We start from the raw sequence: 24781 nt of genomic DNA, 5'->3' as shown, positions 1-24781 counted from the left end.
GACACAAAGAAATACCCAAGGCTTCAAATGCCTGTCAATTAGATTTATGAGAAACTTTCACCAAGAGTATCTAATAAACATACTCAAAATGTCTTATTTTAACACATATTCAATTTAGAAGTCTTTCTTCTTAATTTTTTTTTATTTATGTGTATGGGGAGATTGTAAATGTAAATACACAAACACACACACACACACACATTGTATATCTCATGGATGTGTGCACAGGCCAGATCCCCTAGAGCTAGAATTATAAGCAGATGTGAGCCACCTGATATGAGTGCTGGGAAGTGAACTTGGGTACTTTGAAAAGCAGCAAGCACTCAACTGCTGAGTCATCTCTCCAGCCTTAAACTGCACTAGAGACTCTTGCTAACATTATGTTTTATCTAGGAATAAAGATTTAGGGAAGACAGAATACTGGTGACACACATGATGAGTATGCTCAACAAAAAGGCATGCAGAGACCAAAGCAGCAGTGTACTCTGGGTGTGCCACCTAAACACTCTTCACATATTACCATAACACAGAAACACATGGACGCATAATTAACAAAGCAGGGAAAGGTTCCTTATAAAGTAAACTCAGGATAAGTCAAATATAAATATAGTTTGTTTGTCATGAGCTAGATATGAAAATACACTTAGGGAATAAGCTTTTAAGTTTGCTGTGTTTAGGAATTTTTTTTCCCTTAAACTATTTTAGTCAGGGTCACTGTTATCTATAATGGTAAATGACATGAGAAAAAAAAGGTTACGATGAAAGTAACTTAGTGCCCTGTATTACAGATAGAAGCTAGAAAACTACAACTAGACTTGAGAGCTGTGAAATGAGTTGATATCAGCTCTGAAAGAAAAACCAAGAGAAGCAAAACCTTCTAGTCTACAGTTGGGGTTAAGAGGGTATGTCTTTAGTTCATGGAAAACAGTATTATTAGAAAGATTATTATTTTAAGATTTTTTTTTAATCTTTAAAAAATCCAGTCCTTAAAAAAAAATATAGACTTTTTCATCACTGTTCTTATAAGTACCTAACAATTTAATTTGTTTAATCTATCACACCAGTGTTCTGAAAATCTGCACAAGAAATTCCAAGGTAGTTTATCTTTTTTAAAAATAAACAAGCTTAGAAAACTGCACAACAGTAAAAAGGAAATGTATTCCATTTAATTGTCAAAATACTATTTCTAAGTAATGGATATAAATGATAACATAACATAAGTAATTTTAATAATAAAAAACACACACTTCATTATTTCATTATTATGCTGTGATAAAGCTAATCTACAAAAGAACTTACCTGCGAAACAGGAATATCTCTTGAGAATTATATCCACCAAGAAAATAAAAACATTCTTTAAAAGAATGTAGTGCGCATATGTGTACACATACACACACATCCAGATACACACACAATTATACACATACACACACATCCAGATACACACACAATTATACACATACACACACATCCAGATACACACACAATTAATTTTACTCTAAAACCAAACAGCAGGGAACTAGGCCATAGGTCACCAATTCCAGGAATTTAAAAAGAAAAGTAAAATTCCCTACCCAAGGAATAGCCTGAGGATAACCAGAATGGGAAGGTATCTTATCTCAACATAGGGGATCTGTGCTGGGAAGCCCACTGAGGAAAGAAAAAGGTTCTTAAATGTTTCAATATCTTTAAACCTCTTTAACTGAATCCATTTTATTTTAGTCACTTAAGTAACAAACTCAAACAGAAAGTAAATAAACCCCCAAATAAGCTAGTTATTGAATAAACAAAAGGCACATTCTTAATTATTAAATGTAGAGAAAGAGAATTTTAAGTCACGAATGTCTTATTAAGAGAGAAAACAACAGATTAGGTGAGGCTTCAGTTTTACAGTTAGAAAACAGGTGCTCTCTACCACTCTTCTAAAGGATCAGAAGCCAAGCAGTGACTCACCAGCAGCAGACACTAAATCTATGGCCACTCCAAAAATAAATATGTCAAGATACGTGTATGCTTAAGAAAAAAATTAATTCACAGCTTTTAAACTTCAGCCAAACGAGAACAATACCAAAAGATGTCAGAAGCAGAAGTTGAGAATGCTATTTTTTTAATCTTAATGCTTCCAATTCAAAGTGGAATTTTCCTGAAAATACATGGCAACATTTAAGATTACAAAGCAAAATACAATAAATAGTAGCAAAATATGATGAATAGAATTATAAAATAGGCAAACTATGAATACAATAAAAGCTCAAAAAGAGAAAAATGTACCAACGAGTATTGCTGTGAGTTAGCATTAACTGAAGTAAAATATTATTATAGCCTATCATGAATTTCAAAATGTATGTTTATAACAATTAAAATGGTTATGGCACCATATTAAATTCAAGACCCATTTAGAAAGAATCTCTTGTCAAAAAAATCAACTACTTCCATTGAAAGGACCAGGCCTTTCAATGGAATCCCTTCCCTGAAAAGTCATCAGTCCCAGGAACTAGGCCATAGGTCACCAATTCCAGGAATTTAAAAAGAAAAGTAGTGCTCGCTTCGGCAGCACATATACTAAAATTGGAACGATACAGAGAAGATTAGCATGGCCCCTGCGCAAGGATGACACGCAAATTCGTGAAGCATTCCATATTTTTTCAAGAAAATCATAGAAGAAAATTTTCCCAACTTAAAGAAAGAGATGTCCATAAATATACAAGAGGCCTACAGAACTCCAAATAGACTAGACCAGAAAAGAAACACATCACGTCATATCATAGTCAAAACACTAAATCTACAGAACAAAGAAAAGATATTAAAAGCAGCAAGGGAAAAAGGCCAAGTAACATATGAAGGTAGACCTATCAGAATCACGCCGGACTTCTCATCAGAAACTATGAAAGCCAGAAGGGCCTGGGCAAGTATCATGGAGACTCTAAGAGATCACAAATGTCAACCCAGACTACTATACCCTGCAAAGCTTTCAATCAACATAGATGGAGAAAACAAAATATTCCATGACAAAACTAAATTTATACAATATCTACACAGCAAACCATCCCTACAGAAGATACTAGAAGGAAAACTCCAATCCAATGAAAACAAATTCACCCAAGAAATTAGGGCATACAGATAATATCCCAACAAAAATGAAAAGAAAACAAGCAATGAATCAGGGTTAGATCATCGACTCCATTACAAAAGGAACTAACATGCATTGGTCACTATTATCTATCAATATCAATGGACTCAACTCACCAATAAAAAGACACAGGCTAACAGAATGGTTAAGGAAACAGGATCCAACATTCTGTTGCATCCAAGAAACACACCTATGCAACAAAGACAAACACTACCTCAGAGTAAAGGGCTGGAAAACTGTTTTTCAAGCAAACGGTTCCAGAAAACAAGCTGGAGTAGCCATCCTAATATCTAATAAAATAGACTTTCAACCCAAGTTAATGGAAAAAGATAAGGAGGGCCACTATATTCTCATCAAAGGAAAAATCCACCAAGAGGACATCACAATCTTGAATATCTATGCCCCAAATACAAGAGCACCGACATTCGTAAATGAAACATTATTAAAGCTTAAATCATACATTGATCCTAATACCTTAATAGTGGGAGACTTCAACACTCCACTCTCACCAAGGGACAGATCAACTAGACAGACACCAAATAGGGAAATAAAAGCACTCACAGAATCCCTAAATCAAATGGACCTAATAGACGTCTACAGATCATTTCACCCAAACTCAAAAGAGTACACCTTCTTTTCAGCACCCCATGGAACCTTTTCCAAAATAGACCATATAGTGGGCCACAAAGCAAGCCTCAACAGATACAAAAGGATTGAAATAATCCCTTGTATACTATCTGACCACCATGGACTAAAGCTCGACCTCAACAACAACAGAAACAACAAAAAGCCGACACGCACATGGAAACTAAACAACTTACTACTCAATGACAGCTGGGTTAAGGAAGAAATAAAGAAAGAAATTAAAGACTTCCTAGAATTCAATGAAAAGGAAGGCACAACATACCCAAATTTATGGGACACACTGAAAGCAGTGCTCAGAGGAAAATTTATAGCACTAAGTGCCTGCAAGAAGAAATTCGTAACATCACATACAAACAACTTAATGGCCCAACTGAAAACCCTAGAACAAAAAGAAGCAGATACACCCAAAAGGAGCAGACGGCTGGAAATAATCAAACTAAGGGCTGAAATCAATCAACTAGAAACAAATAAAACTATCCAAAGAATCAATGAAACAAAAAGCTGGTTCTTTGAGAAAATCAACAAGATAGACAAACCCTTAGCCAAACTAACTAAAAAGCAGAGAGAAACTATCCAGATCAGCAAAATCAGAAATGAAAATGGGGACATAACCACAGACATTGAGGAAATCCAAACAATTATTAGGTCATACTACAAAAGCCTATATGCCACAAAATTTGAGAATCTAAATGAAATGGATAATTTTCTTGAAAGATTCTATCTACCAAAACTAAGTCAAGATCAGGTAGAAAGACTGAATAGCCCTATATCTCCCAAGGAAATCGAAGCAGTCATTAACAGTCTCCCCTCCAAAAAAAGCCCTGGACCAGATGGCTTCAGCGCAGAATTCTACAAGACCTTCAAAGAAGTGCTAACTCCAATTCTCCTCAAGCTATTCCACAAAATAGAAACAGAAGGAACACTACCAAACTCATTCTATGAAGCCACAGTCACCTTAATACCTAAACCACACAAAGACCCAACAAAAAAAGAGAACTTTAGGCCTATCTCTCTTATGAACATTGACGCAAAAATACTCAATAAAATACTTGCAAACCGAATCCAAGAACACATCAAAGATATCATCCACCATGACCAAGTAGGCTTCATCCCAGGCATGCAAGGGTGGTTCAACATACGGAAATCCATCAATGTAATCCACTACATAAACAAACTGAAGGAGAAAAACCACATGATCATCTCCTTAGACGCCGAAAAAGCATTTGACAAAGTCCAACATCCATTCATGTTTAAAGTCTTGGAGAGATCAGGGATACAAGGCACATACCTAAACATAGTAAAGGCAATATATAGCAAGCCTATAGCTAACATCAAACTCAATGGAGAGAAACTTAAATCAATCCCACTGAAATCAGGGACAAGACAAGGCTGTCCATTGTCCCCATATCTCTTCAACATAGTACTTGAAGTCCTAGCCAGAGCAATAAGACAACTAAAGGAGATCAAGGGGATACAAATCGGAAAGGAAGAGGTCAAAGTGTCACTCTTTGCAGATGATATGATAGTATACATGAGCGACCCCAAAAATTCAACCAGAGAACTCCTTCAGCTGATAAACACCTTCAGCAAAGTGGCAGGATACAAAATCAACTCAAAAAAATCAGAAGCCCTCCTATATACCAAAGACAAAAAGGCTGAGAAAGAAATTAGGGAAACAACACCCTTCACAATAGCCACTAATAACATAAAGTACCTTGGTGTGACCCTAACCAAGCAAGTGAAAGACCTGTTTGAGAAAAACTTCAAGTCTCTGAAGAAAGAAATCGAAGAAGATATCAGAAGATGGAAAGATCTCCCGTGCTCATGGATTGGTAGGATTAACATTGTGAAAATGGCCATACTGCCAAAAGCAATCTACAGATTCAATGCAATTCCCATCAAAATACCAACTCAATTCTTTACAGACCTTGAAAAAAAGATTCTCAGCTTCATATGGAGAAACAAAAAACCCAGAATCTCCAAAACGATCCTGTACAACAACAGATCATCTGGAGGTATCTCCATTCCTGATCTCAAGCTGTACTACAGGGCAACAGTAATAAAAACTGCATGGTACTGGCATAGAAACAGAAAGGAGGATCAATGGAACCGCATAGAAGACCCAGAAATAAATCCACACACCTATGAATACTCGATATTCGACAAAGAAGCCAATTCCATTCAATGGAAAAAAGACAGCATCTTCAACAAATGGTGCTGGACCAACTGGATGTCTACATGCAGAAAAATGAAAATAGATCCATATTTATCACCCTGCACAAAACTAAAGTCAAAGTGGATCAAGGACCTCAACATAAAACCAGATACCCTAAATCAATTGGAAAAAAAAGTGGGGAACAGCCTAGAACTCATTGGCACAGGAGACAACTTCCTGAACAGAACACCAACAGCACAGGCTCTAAGAGCAACAATCAATAAATGGGACCTCATGAAACTGAAAAGTTTCTGTAAAGCAAAGGATACCGTCATCAAAACAAAACGACTGCCTACAGATTGGGAAAGAATCTTCACTAACCCTTTATCTGACAGAGGACTAATATCCAGTATATACAAAGAACTAAAGAAGCTGAAAAGCAGCAATCCAAGTAATCCAATTAAAAAATGGGGAACAGAGCTAAACAGAGAATTCTCGACAGAGGAATATCGAATGGCAGAAAAACACTTAAAGAAATGCTCATCCTCATTAGCCATCAGGGAAATGCAAATCAAAACGACCCTGAGATATCACCTTACACCCATCAGAATGGCCAAGATGAAAAACTCAAGCGATAACACATGCTGGAGAGGTTGTGGAGAAAGGGGAACCCTGCTCCACTGCTGGTGGGAATGTAAACTGGTACAACCACTCTGGAAAGCTATCTGGCGCTTTCTAAGACAAATAGGAATAGTGCTTCCTCCAGACCCAGCTATACCACTGCTAGGTATATACCCAAAGTTTGTTCAAGTACACAAAAAGGACACTTGCTCAACCATGTTTATAGCAGCTCTATTTGTAATAGCCAGAACCTGGAAACAACCCAGATGTCCATCAACGGTGGAATGGGTACAGAAATTGTGGTATTTTTATACAATGGAATACTACTCAGCAATCAAAAAGGAGGAAATCATGAAATTTGCAGGCAAATGGTGGGATCTAGAAAAGATCATTCTGAGTGAAATATCCCAGAAGGAGAAAGACAAACATGGGATATACTCACTTATATAGACCTATAAGATATGATAAACATAATGAAATCTATACACCTAAAAAAGATAATCAATTGAGCGGACATGGGGTAAGATGATCAATCCTCGTTTAGAAAGACAGATGGGATGTGCATTGAACGTATGACAGGAGTCTACTGAGCGCATCTGAAAGACTCTAACTAGCAGTGTTTTCAAAGCAAAGACTCATGACAAAACCTTTGGCAGAGTACAGGGAATCATAAGAAAGAAGGGGAGTTAGTCTGATGGGGAAAGGATAGGAGCTCCACAAGGACCAAATATATCTGGGCACAGGGTCTTTTCTGAGACTGACATTCAACCAAGGACCATGTATGGATATAACCTAGAACCTCCACTCAGATGTAGCCTGTGGTAGCTCAGTAACCAATTGGTTTCCCAAAGTGAGGGGAACAGAGACTATTTCTAACAGGAACTCGATGACTGGCTCTTTGGTCTCCCCACCCCCGAAGGGAGGAGCAGTCCTGTTAGGCCACAGAGGAGGGCTTTGCAGCCAGTCCTGAAGATACCCGATAAAACAGGATCAGATGAATGGGGAGGAGGTCCCCCCCATCAGTGGACTTGGAAAGGGGCACGGTGGAGATGAGGTAGGGAGGGAGGGAGGGACTGGGAGGGAATGAGGGATCGGGACACGGCTGGGATACAGAGTTAATAAAATGTAACTGATAAAAATAAAATAAAATAAAATAAATAAATAAATAAAAAATAAAAAGAAAAGTAAAATTCCCTACCCAAGGAATAGCCTGAGGATAACCAGAATGGGAAGGTATCTTATCTCATCATAGGGGATCTGTGCTGGGAAGCCCACTGAGGTCTACAGATAGCTCGCTCAATGTTAATTATGTTATTTAGCCAATCACTTGGTAACAAGCTTGCCCTTGCTGAATGTCATCCAATCCTGTAACTGTTAAGCTGGGAATTCCGGGTTCTTGCTCAAACTCCAAATAAAAACCCTGCCATGCAGCTGCTTGGTGCTCTCCTCTCTGATCCACTTTGCTGGTAAAGGTGGAGAGACAGAGCTTAAGCCCAAATAAAGCTCTTTGGTCTTGTATGTGTGGTCTGGCTCCTGGTGGTCTTTGGGGACCTTAAGATCTGGCCATAACACCATCAGCATTAAGGATGTTGAATTAAACAGGTATGAATACTTCTTTGCAAAATATTCTATCTCCAGTGGCAGCTACACCTTCTTTTTATGGTAAATCAATATATTCTGTTCTCCAGAATGAATCGTTTTGTTTTAGAACTCCTACCTGGAGAGTGTTTGACTACTCATTTGCATCTGACTCTGCTCTACATTCAGCTAAGCAGATCTGCTAACTGTTGCTCTTCACCTCTCTCTCTACTCCTTCAATTCTAAATCCCCAGTTTCATCACCAGCACTGAAGTGGATCACTCACTTCTGCAGCCTCCCCCTCCCCTCCCCCAGATTCTGTAGATCACACAAAACTTGCCCTGCAAAGTTCCCTGCCCTGGACTGGCTGCTTTATGGCAGCATGAATTCCCAGAAAACTTTCAGGCCACACAGGCCAGGGGAGGAGGTACACTAATTACAGATTTCACCTCCCACTCCCAATCTTATCCCCATCTCTGTAGAACACTACGGCAGTCTCCCTCTCCTCTTGGCCCTCACTGCCAATGCAGCACAGAGCATCTTTTCCTTCCATCCCGACTTATCCCATTATCCCAGCCTCCACCACCATTAAGCATTTCCTTGGACATGCCACCCTCACAGGCCATAAGAAAGGTAGGCTAACTTGAAATCACCACCTCTCCTACTCCTCAAAATCCAATCCCCTTTTTCCACCTCATCTCTGTAGTAAACCACCTACTGAAGCCTCCCCTATTGTCTGCCTCCAATTCCAGTGGATCAAGCAACCTTCTTCCCAACTCATCCCATTTACCCCAGCCCAGCAGGCATTACCCAAGCGAGCAGGCATTCCCTGGGAACCTACAAGCTACCTAGGCCAAGGAAGCAAGAAGCTTAACTGAAGTTCATGATTGCTCCCTCCTCTTCTCCAAATCCTATCCCCCAGACTTGCTACCCCCTCTGTGGAGGATTACCTGTTAAAGCCTCTCCACAGATCTCTATGCCCATTCCTAGGGCACTGAGTAGATCCTAGTGGAGCACCCTGCTTTCCTCCCTCCTATGGACTCCCTCAGGCCCCATCCACATTCCTGTGTGTCAGCTCTCACTAACTAACCCCCCCCCCCCCAGTGGCCACACATATTAGCAGTCCAGAAGAATTTCCTACCAGGCAATGTACAGCTACCACACTCTTCTAAGAAACAGAGAGAGCAACAGAAACCAAGGAACAAAACAGACAAGACCAGATATCGGCACCTAGAATTATTATTTTTCCATATGCAGATGCCTAGAAACCAGCTTAAAAACCATCAATAGATGCCAGGACATTATGACTCTATTGGAGGCCTTCAAAGCAATAAGAGTAGGCCCTGAGAATTACAACATAGCTGAAGCTTAAGAAAAAGGACTCAAAATAACCCTTATAATATGACAGAGGTCCTTAAAGAAGAAATGAATAAATCTCTTAAAGAAATCTATGAAACAAACAAAAGTGGAAGGAAATTAATAAAACAATTCAAAAACTGAAAGTAGAAAAAGAATCAACAAAGAAAACTCAAACTGGGATAAAATTGGAAATGGAAAATTTAGGAAGAGAAACAGGAACCACAAAGGCAAACCTCACAAACAGAATACACAATGAAAAGGAGGCACTCAGACATTAAAGATGTAATAGAAGAAAATGATATCTCATTTTAAAACAATGACAAATTTAAAAGATTCGGGCACAAAACATCCATGATATCTGAGACACTATATAAAGGCCAAAGCTAGAAATAACCAGAATATAGGGGAAGAAACCCAGTTCATACACACAGAAAATATTTTATTTTCAACAAAATCACAAAAGAAAATTTCTCTAACCTAAAGAATAAGGTGCCTATCAAGGTAAAAGAAACATACAAAATACCAAATAGATTGGGCCAGAAAAGAAATTCCCACCAAATAATAATTTTCCATAACAATAAAACATTAAGTGTAAAAAACAAAGAAAGAATATTAAAAACTGAAAGGGAAAAAAAATCAAGTAACAATTGAAGGCAGGTCTATTAGAATAACACCTGATTTCTCAATGGAGATTCTAAAAGCCAGAGGAGCCTGGACAGATGCTCTAAGAACTCTAAGAGAAGACAGACGCCAAGCCAGACAACTATAACTAAAAACATTCAAACACAAAAATGAAGAACAGGGGAGAAGAGGGAATTACATAACAAAAATAAATCTATCTACAAACCTAGCTCTATAGAAAGCACTAAAAAAATTTCAACCGCAAAAGATTAGCCACAAAATACAAGGAATAAATAATCTGAGATCAGCAAATTAAAGGAAGAGGTGGAGCACACACGCACGCAAGCGCGCGCACACACACACACACACAGATAAGAATAAGAAGAATCAAGAAATGTTTCTCACTGGTAACTGAACATTAATTAGTCCCAATTCACCAATTAAAAGACAAAAACTAACAAAATACATACAAAAACAGGATCCTCTAATGTATTCAAGAAACACACTTTAACATCAAGGATAGATATCACCTCAGGGTGAAGGGATGTGAAAGAGGCACATATGAACTCACAAAGAGTAAAGCAGCATGTGCAGGGCCTACATCAGCCTATACCAGTTCAGGTCCCAGAAACGAAAAGGAGAAGTGGACACACGGTCCCATTCCAAACTCTGAAGAAATCTCCAACTGACAACTACTTGGAAATGAAAATTTAGCTTGCTCACTGAAGAAACAAACTACTCTCAAGGGTAGGCTGTGTGCCCAGCATTAATAGCAAACTGAAAATAAACTCAATGGTATCTTGAGATGTTCCCTGTTTCATAATGTCATGTCAGATATCTTCCTTATCTTAAACAAACAAGCAAAACACCACTACCTTTTATTTTTATTCCATTCTGTTCTTCTTTTATTCTCTCCTGTAACTCTACAAGTCTATGGGATTCCTGAGCATGCAACGGAGTTGGTCTCTTTTTTTTGTACCTTTTCTTGGGCTCTTTTCCTTCTATTTATTTGTTTTTTCCAAGTCTGATGTGTTAGCTTTGTTTTATTTTATTAGATAAGGAAGGAGCAGAGGGAGTGGGAACTATAATCATGAAATGTAAGAGAAAGCACTACTTTTACTACTTTTAGTAAAAGAAAAAAAATTAAAAAGAAAAGCCTGACTTGCACACGCTACTTACACCTCTATCTTGAAAGCACAGAATTATTATCCTTATTTTACAAGTGAAGATTCAAAGCAATATGCCTCAACTAAAGACCTTCCTAGAAGTATGGAATTTAGAAAATGTGCTAAACTAAAATCTTAATGAAGCTAAAGCACATGGCTTCTCAGTATGCCAATCTACATACCCAGAAAAACTGAACAGAAAGTATCCAGTGACATATTTATCACCTACATCTGTTCATTCTGCTAAAGTGCAGAAAGTGCAAACGCTCTTTAGTGGTTAAAAGCTCTTAAATGGTTGAAAAGTACATTTAGATGCAAGGACTGATAAATCCTGACCTAAAATAAGCAATATTTTACATCCAAGCAGGAAAACTAAAACCATTATAAAAAACTGTATTAACATTTAAAAGCCTTAAAAATCAGCACACAGAGAGAGCATAGTATGGAGGTATGTCTCACAGGTCAGCCATCCATCAGTTCCATAACCTTAGGCAAGATATTTAACTTTTCTCAGTCACATCTTAAAATCAATAAATACACAAGTAAATAATATATGTACTTCAAAGACACACTTAAAATCTCTAAAATCCTTACATAGTATCTGTATTTAATAAACTCTCAGTAAATATTTAGTGATCATTATGATATTTTAAATACTATAATTATGTAAATAAGCTCATACACCAATATCCAACAAATTCCTATACTTGGATGAGAAGCTTGTCTGTTTACAGCAATGTTTCTCAATCTTCCTAATGCTATGACCCTTTAATAAGAGTTCCTCATGTTATGGTGACCCACAACTATAAAATTATTTTCATTGCTACTTCATAACTGTAATTTTGCTACTCTTATAAATCGTAATGTAATTATCTGTGCTTTCCTGTAGTCTTTTGAGGGGTCATTACCAACACGTTGAGAACCATTGATTTATTCATTCCCATCGCTGCATGCCCATTATTACTTAAAATATTAACTTTAGCTTTCTGCTTATTTGCTCTTACAAGTAGGGTAGAAAGAGTGCTTTATTAAAAATTGTATTGCAATGTTATAAAAGAAAATAGTCAGATACATTGTCAGGAAACCCTGCTGCTAAAGTCGAAGTCTGGGATTACCTGGAAGCCCTGAGTTCCTTCTTGCAAAAATTACTGGTGCTCCCAAATCCCCAGACTCTACCTGATGATTGTTTCATAGGCTTTAGGGAAATTACAGGTTCAATCCCTTTTCTCCCCGTAGAACCTGTTCCCCAAGCACATGGGATTCCTGAAGTGCCTCCCCATGTAAATGAGGCATCTCAGTACCTTGAGCCTCCAGCCAATGACATTCACCCATCCTGGAAATCCCCATCCCTTCTTTACAGTTCTCTATAACCCTCCTTCACCCTGACTAAAACTGATCTGCCTCCCTGCAGCTGGTCCCAGGTCATTCCATCCTGACCAGTCATCCCAGTAACTGTTCTTGCCCCTGTCCCCATCCCCTTGTCCCCCACCCATCCTCCCTCTCCAACCCCCCCATCACGGTCCTCCTGAGCCTCTGCTCCCTTTGTCCTCGAGGACCAATAACCATGATCCCTGGAGACCAGGGAGAGCAACAATACATTGAAAACAAAAATCATACTTTCATACTATTTTTCACTTAAAATATAAACATTCTTCATATAAAAATCCACATATCCTTAAATTTTTTAGCAACTGAAAAACCTTGCAACCCTATCACTGGTGAGGTGACAAGGTAAGCTCACCTCTACACACAGCCACTGTTAAAGTCTCAGAGGTTACTTTTTCACAGGATGGCACAAAAACTGCACATTTCCACACACAACAACAAAATGCTTCTGATCTTCACATGCAGCGGCTGTGGCCTACTGTGAGATTAGCAGTATTTACAATACCTTTCCAAGTCAGTGAGCACAGTTACTTCATCCAGTTGAGTGCTACAAGCGTTTTTAGTCTTTTACTCTGACATATTTTTTAATTATAAAAGCTTTGAATAGTCCTCAATTTTTGAAATATAATTTACTTTTTATTTTTCAAAATGAAAATAAAATTACACAATTTTTCATAAAATTTACAGGTAAATGGATGGAACTAGAAAACATCACCTTGAGTGAGGTAACCCAGAAGCAGAAAGACACACAGGGTATATACTCACTTATACGTGGATATTAGCCATATAATAGAAGATAAACACACTAAAATCTATAGTCCTAAAGAAGCTAAAGAACAAGAAGGACCCTAGAGAAGATCCTTAATCCTCATTCAGAAAGGCAAACAGTATAGACATCAGAAACGGGAGAAGACAAGGAACAGGGCAGGAACCTATCACAGAGGGCATCTGAAAGAATCTACCCAGCAGGGTATGATGTAGATGCTGAGCCTCATAGCAAAACCTCAGCCAGGGGCAGGAAATCTTATGGAAGAAGAAGGAAATAGAAAGAACTCGAGGGGACAGGAGCACCACAAGGAGACCAACAGAGACAAAAAATCTGGGCCCAGGAATCTCTGAAGAGACTGATACCCCAACCAAGGACCATGCATTGTAAGGACGTAGATCCCCTGCTCAGATGTAGTCCATAGGCAGCTCAGTCTTCATGTGCATCACCTAGTAAGTAAAGTAGGGGCTGTCTCTGACATGGACTCATGTCAGATTACCTCCCTCTGGCCAGGCGACCTTGCCAGGCCACAGAAGAAGATGCAGGTAGTCCTGATGAGACCTGATAGGCTAGGGTCAGATAGCAGGGGAGGAGGACTAGAAAAGGGACACAAGGGAAGAAAAGGGAGGGAGGGTGGGACTGGAGGAGCTGAGGGAGGGTCTACAGTGAGATACAAAGTGAATAAGTTGCAATAAATAAACAAATGAAAAAAGCTTTGAATAGTCCTCAATTTTTTTAAATATAATTTACTCTTTATTTTTCAAAATTAAAATACAATTACACAACTCTTCCTTTATATCCCTCCAACCACTCTCATGTACAACCACCCTACTCTCAAATTCATGGCCTCTTTAATTGTCCTGTGATGGTCATTTATAATAGGAGGAGGTGACATCTATGTAGAAATAATGCACCTTAAAATTAACGAAAATCTCAAAGGAAACAGATTCTTGTGATAAGACTAGCAGAAGCTGTGTTTTTTGTTTTAATTGAGACCTAAAAAAATAAGACATGCCCCACCCCCGAAGGGAGGAGCAGTCCTGTTAGGCCACAGAGGAGGGCTTTGCAGCCAGTCCTGAAGATACCCGATAAAACAGGATCAGATGAATGGTGAGGAGGTCCCCCCTATCAGTGAACTTGGAAAGGGACACGGTGGAGATGAAGGAGGGAGGGAGGGACTGGGAGGGAATGAGGGATCGGGACACGGCTGGGATACAGAGTTAATAAAATGTAACTGATAAAAAAAAAAATAAGACATGACCACATAAGGGAAGAGCATTCCAAAGAGAGCAAACTATCATCCCTATGAAGTTTACAAAGTTATCAAATCATCATGTAAATTTTACAAGTACTTTACAAAGAAAATAAAATCTTTTTTCATTATTTATTTCACTATACATCTCAATCGAAGCACCCCTCCCTCATTTCCTCCCAGTCCCTCCCTTATGCCCCACCCCACCCTCACTAACCCCTGTCTCTTCAGAGAACAGGAGGTACCCATGGGTACCATCCCACACTGGCACTTCAAGTCTCAGCTGGACTAAGTGTGTCCTCTCCCACTGAGGCCAGACTATGCAGCCAAGCTAGGTGGGGAAGATCTAAAGGCAGGCAACAGAGTCAGAGACAGCCCCACTCCAGTTGTTAGGGGACCCACATGAAGTTCAAACTGCACATTTACTACATATGTACAGAAGGCCTAGGCCCAGCCCAAGCATGTTCTTTAGTTGGTTGTCAGTGTCTGTGAGCCTCCACGGGCCCAAGCTAGTTTACTCTATAGGTTTAAGCGTATCTTTGACCTCTCCAGCTCCTTCCATCTTTTCCCTGACTCTTCCACAAGACTACCCAAGCTCCGCCTAATGCTTTGCTTGTGGGTCTTTGGATCAGTTTCCATTAGATCTTGGGTGAAGCCTCTCATAAGACTGTTGTGCTGGGCTCCTGTCTGAAAGCATAGCAGAGTATTATTAATAGTGTCAGGGGTTGGCTCTCTCCCATGGGATGGGTCTCAAGTTGGGTCCAATATTAGTAGGCCATTCTCTCAATCACTGCTCTGTGTATATTACCACACATCTTTTAGGCAGGGTAAATTTTGGGTTGAAGGTTTTGTAGGTGGGTTGGTGTCCCCATCCTTCCACTAGAAAACACACCTGGCTGGAGGAAGTGGGCACTTCAGGCTCTTCAGGCGCCATATCTCCCACTGCTAGTAATCTCAGCTATGGTCACCTCCATATACTCCTGGGAGCCTCCCCAGTTATAGAGATGGCCCCATACCAATTTCTCTTCTCTTTCAGTCCTCCCAACCTCCTGCCTCTTCTACTCTTCCACCTACCTCACCTTTTACTTTATCCCTAGTCTGTTCCCCTCCTCACCCCTTCTGCCACCCAGTTCTCTCACTCCACCTCCCATGTCTCCTTTATTTTCTCTTCTAAGTGAGATTCAAGCATCTTCCCTTGGGCTCTTGTTATTTAGGTTCTTAGGGTCTGTGGATTATAGCATGGCTATCCTGTGTACTTTATAGCTAATACATACCATGTGTGTCTTTCAGGATCTCAGTTACTTCACATAGGATAATATTTTCTAGTTGCATCCATTTACCTGCAAATTGCATGGCTGTCTTTGTTTTTAATAGCTGAGTAGTATTCCATTGTGTAAATGTACCACAATTTCTTTATGCATTCTTTGAAGAGGGGCATCTAGGTTGTTTCTAGTTTCTGGCTATTATAAATAAAGCTACTAAGAACATAGTTGAGCAAATGTCCCTGTAGTATACATCTTTTGGGTATATGCCTAGAAATGGTATATTTGGGTCTTAAGGAAGCCCTATTCCCAATTATCTGAGAAAGTGCCAGATTGATTTCCAAAATGGTTGTACAAGTTTATATTTCCACCAGGAGTGGAGGAGGATTCCCCTTTCTCCACAGCCTCTCCAGCATGGGCTGTCACTTGAGTTTTTGATCTTAGACATTCTGAAAGGTGAAAGATGGAATCTCAGAGTCATTTTGACTTGCATAAGGACACTGAACATTTCTTTAATCCTCTGTTGAGAATTCTTGGTTTAGCTCTGTACCCCATTTTTTAACTGGGTTACTTATTTGGTAGTTTCTTAAATTCTTTAAATATTTTGGATATTAGCCCTCTGTTGGATATAGGATTGATGAAGCTCTCTTCCCAATCTTTAGACTGTCATTTTGTCTATTGACAGTGTCCTCTGCTTTACAGAAGCCATTTCAGTTTCATGAGGTCCCATTTATTAACTGTTGATCTTAGAGCCTGAGCTGTTGGTGTTCTATTCAGGAAGTTGTCTCTTGTACCAATGTGTTCACGGCTCTTACCCACTTTCTCTTCTTTTTTTTTTTCAACCCACTTTCTCTTCTATTACACTTAGTGTGTCCAGTTTTAGGTTGAGATCTTTGATCCACTTGGACTTGAGTTTTCTGCAAGGTAATAAATAAGGATCTATTTGCATTTTTCTACATGCAGATATCCAGCTAGACTAGCAACATTTGTTGATGCTGTCTTTTTCTACTGTATACTTTTAGCTTCTTTGCTAACAATCAACTCTCTGTTGTGTGGGGTTTTTCTCTGGCTCTTCAATTCCACTAATCAACCTGTCTGTTTTCATGCCAATACTATGCATTTTTTTGTTAGTATTGCTATGTAATACAGCTTGAAATCAGTGATGGTGATACCTCTAGAAGTTATTTTATTGTATATGATTGTTTTAACTACCCTGGGTTTTTTTATTTTCCATATGAAGTTGTGAATGACTGTAGCAGGAAGGCTGAGAGAAGGTTCAGCAGTTAAGAATTCTTGCGGCTCTTCTAGAAGACTCACAGTCCACAACCACCTATGATTATAGTTCTACAGGACTCTGGTCTTTGCAGGCACACACAGACAAGCATTCACGCAAACACATAAAATAAAAATAACAAAATAAATCATAAAAATATTGCACTGACTACAGGAAGAAATAATCCACCACAATAAACCCATATGTGATTGTTAATTTTGGTTGTCCAGTTGTTGGAGTAAGAAAAACATAGAGTATTTTTGAGGTACACTTTTGATGGGTCTGTAAGGCTATCTCCTGTGGATTATCTGTGGTCTATGCTGAACAAAAATGAAAAAAGGAAAGTCAGCTGGCTACCAGCATTCTCCTGCCTCTCCCCTCCTGTGCAGCCCAGACATGAGCTAAATGCCCACACAACTGCTCTTGCTGCCATGGCTTCCCTGTCACAACAGACTGCACCTGCAGACTGTGAGAAAAACTAATTCTTTCTTTTCTAGCTGCTTTTTTTCAGAGACTTGGTCACAGCAAGGAGAAAAATAATACCACACATTACAAAACCCCAATGCTGGACTAAATATGCTGTTCTGGACAACTATCTTCAAAACTAGGATCAGAAGGAAGGAAAGGAAGACCTCCCCTATCAGTGGACTTGGGGAGGGGCATGCAGGGAGAAGGGAAAGGAAGGGAGGGGTTGGGAGGAGAGGAAGGAGGGAGAGAGCTACAAGGGGGATACAAAGTGGAATTATCATGAAAAAAAGAAGCCCAAATGGTATAGATGTGGAAAACTTTCAGCCAAGTGTTTAGGGACACTGACAACAGCTGCTCATACTGGAGGGTTCTAACAAGATGTCACAGTATCTAGAAAGCAATCTCTGTTCTGTGCTCATATCACATTGATGGTTCGGTCTAGAGCCCCAGTAATTTCATCAGTTCTCTTCCTCTCCAACATTTGCTTTAAGCCAAGCTCTACCTCAGTGCCTCTCACATACCCCTCCTAGCTGTCTGCCCCAGAGCTGAACTCGGTACCAGTGTTGTTGAACAAATTCATTTCTCTTCATCATCCTGTTTCCTGGCAGAACCACACAGTATTAGTTCCCTTTCACCTCACTAAAGAGAGAATTAGGTTTACTCAATAATTTTCTCTGTTCAGTACTACCAGATTGCGACATCTGCTGGCTGTTCTTTTGTCAGCTTGACAGAAACCAGAATCACCTGGAAAGAGGGAGCTCAGTTGAGGAATTTCTTCCATCAGACTGGCCTATGATTAGGTGTGGAGGCATTTTCATGATTAAAAATTGACATGGGAGGGACTAGTCCACTGTGGGCAGGTGGCTTTGGGTTGTGTAGCCAAGAAAGCCACAGAGAGCAAGTGAGCAGCATTCTTACTTGGTCTCCGCTTCAGTTCCTGCCACTTGGTTCCTGCCCTGACTTCCCTTGCTAATGGACTGCAAACTGCAAATGTAAATAAACCCTGTTTTCTCCGAAAAAAAAAAATAATAATAATACCACACATTACAAAACCCCAATGCTGGACTAAATACGCTGTTCTGGACAACTATTTTCAAAACTAGGATCAGAAGGAAGGAAAGGAAGACCTCCCCTACCAGTGGACTTGGGGAGGGGCATGCAGGGAGAAGGGAAAGGAAGGGAGGGGTTGGGAGGGGAGGAAGGAGGGAGAGAGCTACAAGGGGGATACAAAGTGAATAAAGTATAATTAATAAAAATTAAAAAAATAGATAAAAAATAAACCTTTTAATGACAGTGTAAAAAAAAAAAAAAGCATTCATTCCAAGGTCTATACCACTTCATCCATCGTATGTCCTCGTAGCTTGTGTTCTAAACTGACTGCTTCACCACTTTTGTGAGGGTCTGTAATCAGTGGTGTGCTCGACTCAGCTTGAACATCTTACAAAAGCTGAATTTTAAATAAAAAAAAAAAATGTATAGTTTTTTAAATTGCTGATAACTTGAAATCAAACATAGTATATCACAATAGCAGTAAAATAGAAAAGTCAGATCTCACCTGCCTGCCTGGGTTCTTGTCTGAGAGCCAGGTGCGGAACATCTAAATGCAGACCACCCTTTGCCCTTTGCTCAGCATTCTCTTCCTACTGCTCCCACCCACAGTGGCTGCTCATGCCCCTCTACTGGCTCTTCCATCTTGACTTGATCACTACATTCCACTGCTTATTTGACCTTGATTTTTTTTTTTTTATTTTATAAACTTATTATGTCTTACACATGCTGGAGAGGCTGTGGAGAAAGGGGAACCCTCCTCCACTGCTGGTGGGAATGTAAACTTGTACAACCACTCTGGAAATCAATCTGGCGCTTTCTCGGACAACTAGAAATAGCACTTCCTCAAGATCCAGCCATACCACTCCTAGGCATATATCCAAAAGAAGCTCAAGTACACAATAAGGACATTTGCTCAACCATGTTTGTAGCAGCTTTATTTGTAATAGCTAGAAGCTAGAAACAGCCCAGATGCTCCTCAACTGAAGAATGGATGCAGAAATTGTGGTACATCTACACAATGGAGTATGACTCAGCAATGAAAAGTAAGGCAATCATAAAATTTGCAGGTAAATGATGGGACCTGGAAAGGATCATCCTGAGTGAGCTATCCCAGAAGCAGAAAGACACATATGGTACATACTCACTCATATAGACATATAATATAGGATAAACCTACTAAAATCTATACATCTAAAGAAACTAATCAAGAGAGAGGACCCTGACTAAAACACTCAATCCCCATCCTGAAAGGCAAAGAGGATGGACATCAGAAGAAGAAAACAGGAAACAACCTAGGAACCTGCCACAGAGGGCCTCTGAAAGGCTCTGCCCTGCAGACTATCAAAGCAGATGCTGAGACTTATGGCCAAGTGTTGGGCAGTGTGCATGGAATCTTATGTAAGAAGTGGGAAATAGTAAGAGCTGGAGAGGACAGGAACCCAACAAGGAGAGCAACAGAACAAGAAAATTTGAACACAGGGAACTTCCCAGAGACTCATACTCCAACCAAGGACTATTCATGGAGATAACCTAGAACCCCTGCACAGATGTAGCACATGACAGTTCAGTGTCCAAGTGGGTTACACAGTAATGGGAAGAGGGACTGCCTCTGACATAATCTGATTGGCCTGCTCTTTGATCACCTCCCCCTGACAGGGGAGCAGCCTTACCAGGCCACAGAAGATGACAATGCAGTCACTCCAAAGTGATCTGATAGACTAAGATCAGAAGGAAGGAGAAGAGGACCTTCCCTATCAGTGGACTTGGGGAAGGGCATGCATGAAGGGGAAGGGAGGGTGGGGTCGGGAGGGGAGGAGGGATGGCTTATGGGGGGATACAAAGTGAATAAAGTGTAATTAATAAAAAAAATAAAATAAAATGCTCAAAAAAAAGAAAACTTACTATGTCTTAAAGGTGGACTCCTGATTGTTCTTTCCTCCCAAAATAAACAGCTGCTCAGAAATGCCAAGTCAAAAAAAGTTATACATTGGGAAAAAGAAAATATCCCAAATCCCAGTTCTTTAGTTCTTCTGAGTAAGACATTTTCTCTCTTCAACCATGCTTATCTGTCACATGGAAATCACAGTATCATTTAGTTTTGGCAAGCCTGTAGCATGGTTCCTAGAACACAGTAGTTCTTAGAAAATAGCATCCATCATTGTATATAGAGAAGAAAACCTTACAACAGTAAAAGTGAAAGAAAAGCTGGTGTTTCTAGTATTCTGAGAAAGTAAGTCCTTATTTAATAAAACACATTATCCAAGAAAACTAATTATATATTACACTAGAAAATAGGTATCAATTTAGTATGCAATCTTTTCAACAGTGGTAATCAGTGGTAATTCAATTATTTGATATTAGTTATATACATACAGAAAATTTCAAAATTTCAGAGGAATGTATATTTGGACCATTTTGAGTTACGAACACAGCTAATAGTATTCTAATGAAGCCACAGTCTAGAAGAACTCACAGACCTACACAATTTCTTTTCAAGGTATTTTATAGACTCTCTTAACACCTCAGTCCTCTGGAGGTTTGGCTGATAGTAAATTCTGGAAATGTGTGTAACTTAGTGCTAGCTAAATTACTAGTTTAAGAAAATATCTACATAGGCAATACATATAAAATAATTATTATAAAATAAGCAGGCTGGAAATCACAAGAGTCTAGATGTTCTAGTGCTGTGATAAAAGACCCTGAGAAACAACCTGGGAAGGGAAGCATTTATTTGGCTGACTCTTTCAGGTCACAGTCCATCACTGAGTGGAGGTGTAGTATAGTTTTCAACTACTTGCCTAAGATGCATGAAGCCCTGGGTTCAGCTGCCTGCACTGGGGGGAAAATGTCTTTAAAGTAAATGTATTAAGACGGTACATACCCGTCTTAAATTTAAAAGAAAGAAAATCTTATCCTTAAAGAAGAATATATGTTTTCTTAATTTGAAGCACTATACAGAATATGATACATATTCAATACTTCTCAAACAAAGAATTTGGGAACACTTGTATTCTATATTTTGGCAACATGGTATGACTTGGGGATGGGCTGTAAGTAGAAATAACTATTGCAGTGCTTTTAGCATACCTACATTTTGACTGTTATCTGCCATATAAGATCAGATATGAAATCTCCCACTTCATGGCACTAAGTTATAACCCCAAAAGATCGATATTTTGTAGCATTCTGCAATAACCAAAATGACACAAGAAGTCTACCAGAACCAAGCTTGCTGTGCTGGCTTGTGTCAGCTTGACACAAACCTATACATATCTGAGAAGAAGAAACCTCAACTGAGAAAATGTCTCTATCACACTGGCCTGTAGGCAAGTCTGGGGGCAATTTTCTTGATTAATGACTGCTACATTCCCCATGAGGGTGTCACCCCTGTGCAGGTCATCCTAGGTAAGAAAACAGGCTGAATAAGCCATGGGGAGCAAGTCAGAAAACAACACTCTCCTACAGTTCTGCTTCAGTTCCCGCCTCCAGGTTATTGTGTTGAGTTCCTGCCATGATCTGTGATTCCAGCTCATAATAGCTATGAACTCTAAGATGAAATAGAGCCCACGTTGCTTGTGGTCATGGTGTGTACCACAGCAGCAGAAACCAAACAAAGACACTTGCTAAACCAAATACTGTCTTTTGAGAATAGTAAACTAAACAAAATCCCGAGACAGCTTGAAGTGAGCAGAAACCAAACAAAAATGGGGCTATGGAAAGCTCCATTATTCAATGACGTATGAGAATTGTGCATGTGAGTGTGTGTGCCTGTGTTCATGTATGTTTGGGCAATGCTATATGTGCACATGTACACGTGTGTGCATGTATATATATGTGTGTGTATGTATGCATATATGTGTACACGTTTGTGTGTGTGTGGTATGTGTATGTTATATGTGCTACTTGTGCATGTTTGTGTATTACTAGAAATTGAACTCAGGGCCTCCCTCCTACTAAGCAAGTTATTACCACCAAGCTATACCTCCTACTCACAAATACTTTTTGAAGCTCCAAAATACATACACACCAGTGAATTACACTTAGTCTTTATAGCATCTACTAGAAAGACCCAAATAACGATGCTAATATAAGGCATGTATCCACTACCTGTTGTGAAGACTACCGTGGAGAGCTTTCTAGATGTTCCTTAGAAAAATGTGCAATATTTCCTACCATCAGTGAAGATAAAATTAGAATGTAATCAGAGTAATTTATTCTAGGCTTTAGCTCCAATTAAAAGGAAACAATGAACTTCTGAAATTATCTGAAAATCAGTTCAGTCACTCGTCTCAACTGTTCTTTCCTATAAACCCCAGCTCATTTAAGAATACTGTCACTTAGTGGAAGCAAATTAAGAGGGGAAAGAATAACAACAAAACAGTATGTTCAAAACAATACATTTGAAGGCAACCACAAATCAAGCCCTCCCATCAATCCTACCATCTTAATTGTATCAGTGAACACAGGACCAGGAGAAGAGAGAAATATCTATAAGCACAATGACTTCTGCCTACAAATGTATTCATTTATTGCACAGTTGTTTATACTTATGTGTGGAATCATGGATCTCTTCTGTATGGTGTCAAGATCACTACAGTCTGGGACAGAAAGGTATAACTGACGGAATCAGTGTGTGCCTCACACAATATTAACAACAACAACAACACAGTAAATCAGCAGTGTTTTCACATCAGCCTGATTAAAGCATTGTCTAACCCATTCAAAAGAACTAGCTGGCCCCATTATGTCAATAAAGTTTTCAAATAAAGGTCTAAACATTATTACAGATTATAAATATGCCTGAAAACGTACTGTCATTTATAAGACAAAACAAACCAACTAAGGAGCTTAGAAATGCTTATTAAAGAGGATTTAATTATTTACTTAGTGAATGTTATCATTTACTTAATATAAACTTTAAAATGCATAAAATGAGGGAGCTTAGCAGAAGATATCATAATATCATAATCAGATATGATCTGGAATAGTTATAAACTACAATAATATATCATTTCCATATGCCAAATCACAGATGAGTTATTCAAACCCACTAAAAAGAAATATGAGGCCAAACTCATGATTGAGAAGACACCATAGATGTAAATATGGAGTCAGGGATGAAAAGATCAAGAGACATCTGACTGGGGCACTGTAGAGGACGCAGGGCTAAGAATACTAAGAAGCCAGTCAAGGAGGGAGGTGTGAAAATACAGCAGATTCCCCTGCTGACCCAAGCAAAACCATGTTACATTTCCTATGTCCTGTCCATATGGCAAAATGAAGGCTGCTTGAAGGAGGTGATAGCATTCCCAGCAACAAGAAGCAAAAATAAAACAACAACAACCACATCAGCCCAAACCTTCGAGGAACCGACTTCATAGCTCACAGCAAGTGAGCCTGTGAGAGCAATGTAGATACCAGCTTAGCTCACAACCCCAGCTGAACGAAACCTGAGTGGCAGACTGCAGCTATTCCTTACACAGCAATGGAAAACTAAGGCGCCAGTCTCAAATCAGCAACACTGCTTTCCTGGGTTACCCTTTACAAACTGCCTACATCAAACATTTTTTTAAAAATATCTTCAAAATGTCTTTTCTATATATAATTTAGACATATAAGTAATCTACATATGTACTATATGTAATCTATAAATTATATATGTACACATATACTTATATTTATAATTTATATTTATAATTATATAATATTATGTATAATTTAAAATCTAGTAATAAAGCCTGATTTTCATAAAATTTAGATACTTAAAAGCATTTTGCTTCTAAATTTATTTGGCTGAATTAAATAAATATGAAAAATATAATTTTAATCTTTAATCATTTTAAAACAATATTTAAAACTTTATCTTATTCCACACTTGTAAAAAGATACATATCTAACATACTTATTTCCCATTCCAATATTTATGTTACTCATTACTACACATGATGTGAAAAAAATATTACATTGTGAAAAGTCTCTCAGTAAGATTTTCATACAGTAGGTATGGGTAGAGAAAAAGGAAACAAATAATGTAAGCAATTTAAGGTTA

At 38.9% G+C, this 24781-nt stretch overlaps 1 protein-coding gene and 1 non-coding gene across 5 annotated transcripts in view; one reads left to right on the top strand and one right to left on the bottom strand.

The window, feature by feature from the left end:
- The window catches only part of Tdrd3 (tudor domain containing 3), a 145259-nt gene that overhangs the window by 44768 nt on the left and 75710 nt on the right, over positions 1-24781 (bottom strand). The window lies entirely within an intron of this gene.
- On the top strand, positions 2539-2645 carry LOC132656739 (U6 spliceosomal RNA). Its single transcript, XR_009594430.1, has one exon. It is a non-coding gene; the product is annotated as a U6 spliceosomal RNA (small nuclear RNA).

This window comes from Meriones unguiculatus, chromosome 9 (genome assembly GCF_030254825.1).
Source record: "Meriones unguiculatus strain TT.TT164.6M chromosome 9, Bangor_MerUng_6.1, whole genome shotgun sequence".
Classification (NCBI taxonomy): domain Eukaryota; kingdom Metazoa; phylum Chordata; class Mammalia; order Rodentia; family Muridae; genus Meriones; species Meriones unguiculatus.
The sequence above is the reverse complement of the archived record's forward strand: the minus strand, read 5'-3'. Positions and strand labels throughout refer to the sequence as shown.